The following is a 9,411-nucleotide window of genomic DNA, read 5'->3' as shown; positions in this document are numbered from 1 at the left end:
GGATCTGCAAATATTCTGTCAATCTTTGAACATCATTTTAGATTATCATATATTAAGATATAATCTATATAAAAAGTTGATTAACTTTGTAAATACATTGCATTACTTTGTTTATATTGTTTATATTGATCTATAGAGTCCAGAACTGCATTTACAATTCTGCTGGTCGTCATTGAAAACAGTCAACAACTTGTTGTCAGACACATTTCTAACAGCTAAGAAAAACTCCTATAATGCAATGGAATATTTTTTTTATTTTTTTTTGTACATTATATTTGTGTACAGTGCCTGGTATAAAGATGAGACCAGAATAAAAACCACCAGTGCAAGTTCTATGTAGTATTGACCCAGCAAAAAAAGACGGAGCTACACTTTAGGTACCTTGAAAATTCAAAGCTTGAATTGTTCTGTTCCCACTCTGTCTTCTGAGTTCTCTGTCCACTGCCCTGTTCCTTTATCCTATGCAGTTCCCTGCTGGAAATGTAGTCATTTCTACAGAAATCCAAATACTAAGCAGACAGTGTTAGTTATAGCACTGCGGGGGCCTGATGAGCAGAAAGGTGTCTTTTTTTTCTTTGCCTTTGAAAACCCTCACAGAAGGAGAAGGTAGCTTGCTGTTGCCAATGAAACTGAACAAATGGCTGGAGAGTTTAAGTAAGAAAAGTAGTACAAAACATTTGTTATATTGTACAATACAGGATACAATACTGTGCTTTCACTACAACACTGTAAGAATTGATCTGTTTACTTCAGAAAGCTTATTTTATACAATCTCCTCTTGCAACTGCATTTTACAGTCCTTTGTTTGTCTTTTTGATGGCTGTGATATTGCTATTGCTTTTAGGAAGGTGCAATGGTAACATCGTAGGGGTGCTTATATCATAATGGGGAATTTCCATGTTATTGCCCGACCCTTTATGGCCCCACAATGAGTGGTGATGTCTGGAGTGGCCAATGCAGGAGGTGTGGTGTATCTCTTTTAACCCGTTAGTGACCGCCAATACGCCTTTTAACGGCGGCCACTGACGGGCTTTATTCTGATGCATATGCCTTTTTACGGCGCTGCATCAGGATAAAGTAAACAGAGCAGGAGACGTCAAATCTCCCTGCTCTCAGCTGCTAGAGGCAGCTGAGGGCTGGGGGCGTCCCTGCTCTGCCGGGTGAGATCGATATTAGTATCGATCTCACCCGTTTAACCCATCCGATGCGGTGCACAATAGCGTGCACCGCATCTGAGTGGTTTTGGAGAGAGGGAGGGAGCTCCCTCTCTCCCCCACCGACACCCGGCGATACGATCGCCGAGTGTCTGTGTCTCTAATGGCAGCCAGGGGCCTAATAAAGGCCCCCAGGTCTGCCTGGAGCGAATGCCTGCTAGATCATGCCGGAGGCATGACCTAGCAGATGCCTGTCCGTTTTAAACAGACAGGCAGTAATACACTGCAATACAGAAGTATTGCAGTGTATTATAATAGCGATCGCAGAATCGCATATTATAGCCCCCTAGTGGGACTAGTAAAAAGGTAAAAAAAAAGTTTAATAAAGTTAATTTAAAAAAAATGGGCCAAAAAATGAAAAACCCAGCTTTTCCCCTTACAAAATGCTTTACTATTAAAAAAACTAAATAAAGTAAAAAAGTTACACATATTTGGTATCGCCGCATCCGTAACGACCCCGACTATAAATCTATTACATTATTTAACCCGCACGGTGAACGCCGTAAAAAATGTAATAAAAAACTATGGAAAAATTGCTGTTTTCTGTAAATCCTGACTTAAAAAAAATTTGATAAAAAGTGATCAAAAAGTCGCATTTACTCCAAAATGGTACCAATAAAAACGACAAGTCTTCCCGCGAAAAAAAAAGCCCTCACACAACCGCATCGGCGAAATAAAAAAATGTTACGGCTCTTCAAATATGGAGACACAAAAACAAATCATTTTGAAAAAAAAGCGTTTTTACTGTGTAAAAGTAGTAAAACATACAAAAACTATACAAATTTGGTATCGTTGCAATCGTAACAATCCGCTGAATAAAGTTATTGTGTTATTTATATCACACGGTAAACGGCGTCGATTTAAGACGCGAAAAAGAGTGGTGAAATTTCAGGTTTTTTCCTATCCCCCCCCCCAAAAAAAGTTAATAAAAGTTAATCCATAAATAATATGTCCCCCAAAATGGTGCTATTAAAAAATACAACTTGTCCCGCAAAAAACAAGACCTTATACAGCTATGTCGACGCAAAAATAAAAATGTTATAGCTCTTGGAATGCGACGATGGAAAAACGTAAAAAATGGCTTGGTCATTAAGGTTTAAAATAGGCTGTTCATTAAGGGGTTAAGCCTCCATCACACCTTGGTGATGTCAATGCTGATGATGTCATCAGTAGGTTGTCATGGGCATGGGCGGGTGAAGCCCTTGTAGGGCACACGGCATGGGATGTGGTTATCAGGGACATTTTTATGTTCAAACTGTATGGGGATTGTGTGGTGGAATGGAAGATATATAAATTGGTTCTGTGAGAGTGACCAAGCTATTTACTGTAGTATGTCAAGCCCTACATTGGAAACTTACATCAATGTCTGAGCCCTTTAGATACAACATTGTAGTATTCATATCTAAGGGATAATACTCTCAATCACAAAAAAAAAAAGTCACGTGGTCAAGCATTCTATTGTAACTAATATCATAACCATATTTCTCCTAAATATTTCTCCTCTACAAAAGCTCATATTTAACATATCATTTTCATTTATAAGCCCATTCAATATATAATTACTTCTGTCTGTTCTTTAAACTATTTCTTATTATCTCATTACCTTAAGGCTACTCATAAATTAGGAATCACAATCCATATTACTAATAAAGGTCTAAATTAATTGAGATGCAGTTGTATCTTGAGGTTAATATCATAAGAACATTTCAAATATACCATGCAATATTAAACAGTAGGAAATTAGTAAAATCCAAATTTGTGTAAAAATATATATTTTCTACAGTACTCATAATTTGTATAAACCAATACAATCCTCCACAAAAAATAAATTCTAGATTATATGGAATGGTGACCAAACCATGAATTATATGTATACTTTAGTGTATAAAGTGCAGACAATTCCAATCCATGAATTAACATGGTTATCAAAACCATGATAATGAAAAAAAAAAAAAAGGTCCAAGGCAACCATATATATAAATCCATATATATATATGTTATACCATATATGTTATATTGTACCATATATATATATATATATATATATATATATATATATATATATATATATATATATATATATATATATATATAAACTACAAAACAAATCCAAAATTGTGCCTTAAAGACTTTTGGGGTATATTTTAAATGTAATATTTTTGATATCTCATTTTTATACAGAGATATGATTGTCTAAAAGTTACAGAATCAAATCCTGTAATTTTGCTTCTGAGAGATTCTGATGACAACATTTCCTATTCTGATGGAGACTCCATGGAGATTCACCATCTGTATAAATATCTGCATCCTAACTAACATGAATAATGGCAATTATATGTGGACAATGGGCAGTGGATGTCGCCATGACAAAGCAGCACCTGATAGAAAATAGAAGAGGAGATGATGAGATCAGAATCTCTCTCCCTGTAATTCAGCCTTAGGCTTTGGGCCTGTAACTTCAAGTCTGTTTTCATATCAACCTATATTCTGCTAGTAGATCTATAGTTCAATCCTTGAAAAATTGAACCATTTTTGAGTCCTTTTAGTTATTACTCGAATAGATGTGTGGATGAGAACACTATATTAGCAAATGTATGTTAATGCAATTCCATGACAAATATTATTCAAGGTGGTTTTAAAGTTGGAGCTTCAATTTAAAGGAGTTTTCCAGGTATACATAAATTTGTGATCGCTAGTGGTCCAACCCTCGGGACCTACATCAATCAGCAGAACAAAGGGACGAATAGGCTGAGCTGCAGTACCAGTCACAGCTGCACATGCAGACAAGATGTTGAGATGTTGTGCCTGGATAAACATTGATGGGGCCAATGGAGCTGTTCTGTTGATCAGTGGGATATCCAAGGGTCGGATCTCCACTGATCAAGCCAAGGGCGGACATACCATTGGTGCAACCTGTGCGCTGCACAGGGGCCCAGTATGTAAGGGGGTCCACTGTCGTCTTAAAGCAGCCTTCTTCTTCTGTCTGTTAAATTGCATGTAAATGCCTGAGATAAAGAATTTTATGGCTAACAATTACTGAGGGATTGGATTGTTAGAAAGACATAAGGGGGTGATTTATCATGAGATATTGGAAAGCATGGGGGCCATAAACTGTCCTTGCACAGGGGCTCTCAGCTGTGTGTGTCCGCCCCTGGCACAAACAATGATGGTCTATCCTAAGGATAGCTCAATGAGTTTTCCAGGATAACGCTTAACTATGTATTAAAATTAGCTTCCATTGATGTACAACCGAGAACTGGATATTTACTATAAAGGAAAAAAAAATGTTAACTGACGAAGAAGGTCAGTCAAAGTTAACTAAGTTTCTTGTTACAAAATATCTGTGAATGTAATTAATCTCTGTATGTCTTTTTTTAATATTCTCTATGTACCTGTTTAAAATGAGCCTGCGACGTCTTAAATGCTTATGAAGGTAATAAAAGATGATTTGTGACTTCCATAAAGTTAGAAAATAATTACATGTGTTGTGTTCTTGATGTCCTGTAGACAAGAGAATGACTAATCTAAGGCTCCAGGTCATAGCACAGGGACAGGGTGCCTTATAATGTCTTTATTAGGGAAATGACTGACTTGCTGGAAGGAAAATTTGACTTTTTGCAGACTACACATGAAACTGCAACGGAGCTGACTCTACAGGAGGTTATAAGGAATGACAAATGACCGTAAGTGCAGTAAGCATTATCCCAGGTTAAATTGTGCAAAGTCTGAAGCCTAGGCAACAAAACTGGAAGAAACTTAAGGATCAATAGAATACGCATCTCTGGAGAAATGCACTCGGGGGCTATTACTGTATTCCTGTCTTTAGAATCTTGAACAATGTTTAGATGTTTATAGGTAAGAGCTAGCAGGGTGCCTCATTGTGCAGGAAAACGTATGACCAACAGCGAAACAATTTACAATACATGAAACTAGTAAAATATCGCAATTCTATTCTCAAACTTGAAAGTACTTTCTATAATAATGGTAAGCAATTAAAAACTTATTTTGTTGGGGTCTGGTAATAGTAGGAACCGCCAATATACCATTTCACAGCATTTATCAGTGTCTTCGGTGCGCTTGCCATGTTCTCCCTGCGCAATACTGTCTGTTCCTCCATGAGACATGAGAACTGTCAGCCTGTCTGCAGATACACCTTCCCACACACGCAGATACAGCAAAGTATTTAGGAAACAAGAAACAAGATTTTATGCTGAAAAGACCAAGCAGTGCTGCTGCTGTTTTGTTGACATTGTTTTTCAGTGAGTGCAGAGTTTCGGAACAGTTACTGACTATGTAAAGTAATAGCCACTTATAGGAGGAAAGAGGTCTCTGATAAGTAGCAAAAGATACTTTTTCCTTTAAAATATATTACAAAGTCTATTATCTTTGCATATGTTATTGATGTACAGTATGTGAGAAATTAAACATTAGATATGCTTGAAGCCTTTGTATTTTGTTTTTGCTTTTGTTTTTTTGACAAGTGACCTGGAAAACTAAACGGTAAGTAGTGATTAAAAATAATTATTCACCATGCATAACCTAGCAAAGAAAGGTAAGATTCACAAAATATTTTGTTAAATAGAAATAAATGTTAACAATTTATATTTTAGATTAAAAGTAAATAGGTTTCGCCCTGACCCACCAACCTTTCAGCGGTCAGGTTTGATTATTAAGCCTTTTTCAGATTTGACAGCAAAAGGATTTTATCAAACATGGAGAACGAACTAAAATGTCTTTTTATAATTCAGTATATTTAGACTTACAGATTAATTAAGAAATAACCCCAAGTGACTTTGCATTTTAATGATAGCTAGCTTTGCTATATTACACCTCCCAAGACTCATTGATATTACTGAACTCTGCTTTTTTTAATTAGTTCCTTCAATCATTGTCCTGTGAGATCCTATGGAAAAATTGTCCTCAGAGGAAGGGACACCTCTCTGACTACAGGGAGTAAAGGGGAAGATGACAACAAAACAAATGCACATTGCAAAGATTAAGCTGTGAAATGAGTTTTATTAATTACACTTTGGCTTGTTTGCTAAAGCTGTGTCTCCATTACAAAGTGTACCCAAGGCAAACTGAACATTTTGAATTCTTCAGCCTGTAAGTCCTGCAGATGCATACTAAAGAGATCACCCCATCATGGCGCCCTGTCCAGCCATTATCCCCTGCTTCCAACTAAATCCTACCAGTTATCGGCATCTTTGTTGTCAGACCCATCTCTGGTCTCTGGTGCCACTCCCACTGGACACCCCATGAACAGACCACTCTGCCACCACTCTCCTCCTGCTTGTAACGACCAGCGGGTTGTGGACCCACTGTGCTACTCAACCGATATGACTTATGGCCACCTCAAAAGATGTTGTCTGAGAAGCCCCCCCCCCCCCCACATATTTACCCATTAATTCCCGTATGGAGATCTGGACTTACATAGTTAGTATGGTTGAAAAAAGACCCATGTCCATCCAGTGGAAGGAGCTGAAACGTTGCCACTGTTTATGGGACAATAAAAGTACCCTCTTTTTTCACCTCTATCTGAACGGAGCGCTGCCTATTTTTTGTCTTTTATATATATGTATATATATATATATATATATATATATACATATATATATATATTGTAAAGGATCTGCCAGGCACAGCTTCGGGGTTAGCGCCCATAGATAATCAGTCTGCACCTGCTTCTATGTCTGTGAGACTGACTCGTTGCAAGTAGGCAGGGACTGAGTGGCAGGTAGATTAGGGCTCACTTGTCTGTCTCCCCACCCCCGTCATTACATAATCACAAGCCCATACCTAGTCTACCCTGGTCCCTGACACCACTATGGACCCCCTTGAGGCCCTGGCTCAGCAAATGCAGGGTCTCTCCCTACAGGTCCAGGCCCTGGCTCAGAGGGTCAACCAGCCTGATGCTACCATGATAGTCCCCCTCACCTCACCTCTTGAACCCCACCTCAAGTTGCCTGACCGGTTCTCAGGGGAACGGAAGACTTTTCTCTCTTTTCGGGAGAGTTGTAGGCTCTATTTTTGTTTAAAGCCCCACTCCTCAGGTTCTGAGAGCCAACGGGTGGGTATAATTATGTCCCGGCTCCAGAAAGGGCCCCAAGAATGGGCCTTCTCCTTGGCTCCTGACGCCCCTGAACTTTCCTCCGTTGATCTCTTCTTTTCTGCTCTCGGACTCATTTATGACGAGACTGACAAGACTGCTTTTGCCGAGAGTCAGCTGGTGACCTTACGTCAGGGTAAGAGACCTGTTGAGGAGTATTGCTCTGACTTTAGGAAGTGGTGCGTAGCTTCTCGGTGGAATGACCCTGCCTTAAGGTGCCAGTTTAGATTGGGTCTGTCAAACGCCCTGAAAGATCTGCTAGTTAGTTATCCCTCTTCTGACTCCCTAGACCAGGTTATGGCTTTAGCGGTACGTCTTGACCGACGTCTCAGGGAACGACGACTTGAACGTCTTGATGTTTTCTCCTCTGACTCCCCCATGATGCCTCCCGAGGTTCCGTTGCTTCGTTCCTCCCCGGAAGACTCGGAGGTACCTATGCAACTCGGGGCCTCCGTGTCCCCCCAACAATGTAGAGATTTCCGCAGGAAGAATGGTCTCTGCTTCTACTGTGGGGATGACAAGCATCAAGTGAACAACTGTCCTAAGCGTAAGAATGCAGCCGGAGAACTTCCACGCCTAAGTGATCATCGGGGAGGTCACTTGGGCGCACAGGTATTTCCCGTAAATATGAAACGTAATAAAATCTTGCTTCCCTTTCAGGTCTCTTTTGGTGGTAGGTCTGCTACCGGCAGTGCCTTCGTGGATTCAGGGTCTTCTGCTAATATCATGTCTGTGGAATTTTCTATGTCTCTAGCTATGCCTTTGATTGATTTGCCTAAACCTGTCCCGGTAGTGGGTATCGACTCCACTCCTCTTGCTAATGGTTATTTTACACAGCATACCCCTGTTTTTGAACTCATTGTTGGCTCCATGCATTTTGAGCAGTGCTCTGTACTGTTAATGCAGGGATTATCGTCCGATTTGGTTTTAGGCAGTTGGTTGCAGTTGCATAATCCCACGTTTGACTGGAATTCTGGGGACCTTACCAAGTGGGGTAATGAATGCTTGACGTCATGTTTTTCTGTTAATTCTATTTCTCCCCCTAAGGTGGTGAACACGCTACCTGAGTTTGTTCAGGACTTCGCCGATGTTTTCTCTAAGGAGGCCTCCGAAGTGTTACCTCCTCATAGAGAATATGATTGTGCAATCAATTTGGTACCAGGAGCTAAGCTCCCTAAGGGTAGGATATTTAATCCCTCTTGTCCCGAATGTGAAGCCATGAGAGAGTATATCCAGGAATGCCTGGCCAAGGGTTACATTCGCCCCTCTACTTCTCCGGTAGGTGCTGGCTTCTTCTTCGTTGGGAAGAAGGATGGTGGTCTTAGGCCATGCATTGACTACCGTAACTTGAATAAGGTCACTGTAAGGAATCAGTATCCCCTTCCTTTGATTCCTGATCTCTTTAATCAGGTTCAGGGGGCCCAATGGTTCTCTAAGTTTGATCTATGGGGGGCTTATAACCTTATCCGCATCAAAGAGGGGGATGAGTGGAAAACTGCGTTTAACACGCCCGAAGGTCATTTCGAATACCTCGTCATGCCCTTTGGGTTGTGTAATGCTCCCGCGGTCTTCCAGAATTTCATAAATTAGATTTTAAGAGACTACCTGGGGGTATTTCTTGTAGTGTACCTTGATGACATACTTGTGTTTTCCAAGGACTGGTCCTCCCACATTGAGCATGTCAGGAAGGTGCTCCAGGTCCTTCGGGAAAACAAACTGTTTGCGTCCTGGGGCATTTAATCTGTGCAGGAGATACCATTTTTGGGTCAAATCCTCACTCCTCATGAATTCCGCATGGACCTCGCCAAGGTCCAGGCTGTGGCGGAATGGGTCCAACCTGCCTCCCTGAAGGCGTTACAGTGCTTCCTGGGGTTCGCTAATTATTACAGGAGATTTATTGCTAACTTCTCGGTCATCACTAAGCCTCTTACGGATCTCACTCGCAAAGGTGCTGATCTCCTCCACTGGCCTCCTGAGGCTGTCCAGGCTTTTGAGGTCCTTAAGAAGTGCTTTATCTCGGCACCGGTGCTGGTTCAGCCCAACCAAATGGAGCCGTTTATCGTGGAGGTTGACGCGTCCGAGGTGGGA

This window comes from Rhinoderma darwinii, chromosome 1 (genome assembly GCF_050947455.1).
Source record: "Rhinoderma darwinii isolate aRhiDar2 chromosome 1, aRhiDar2.hap1, whole genome shotgun sequence".
Taxonomy (NCBI): Eukaryota; Metazoa; Chordata; class Amphibia; order Anura; family Rhinodermatidae; genus Rhinoderma; species Rhinoderma darwinii.
This window is presented reverse-complemented; position numbering follows the sequence as displayed.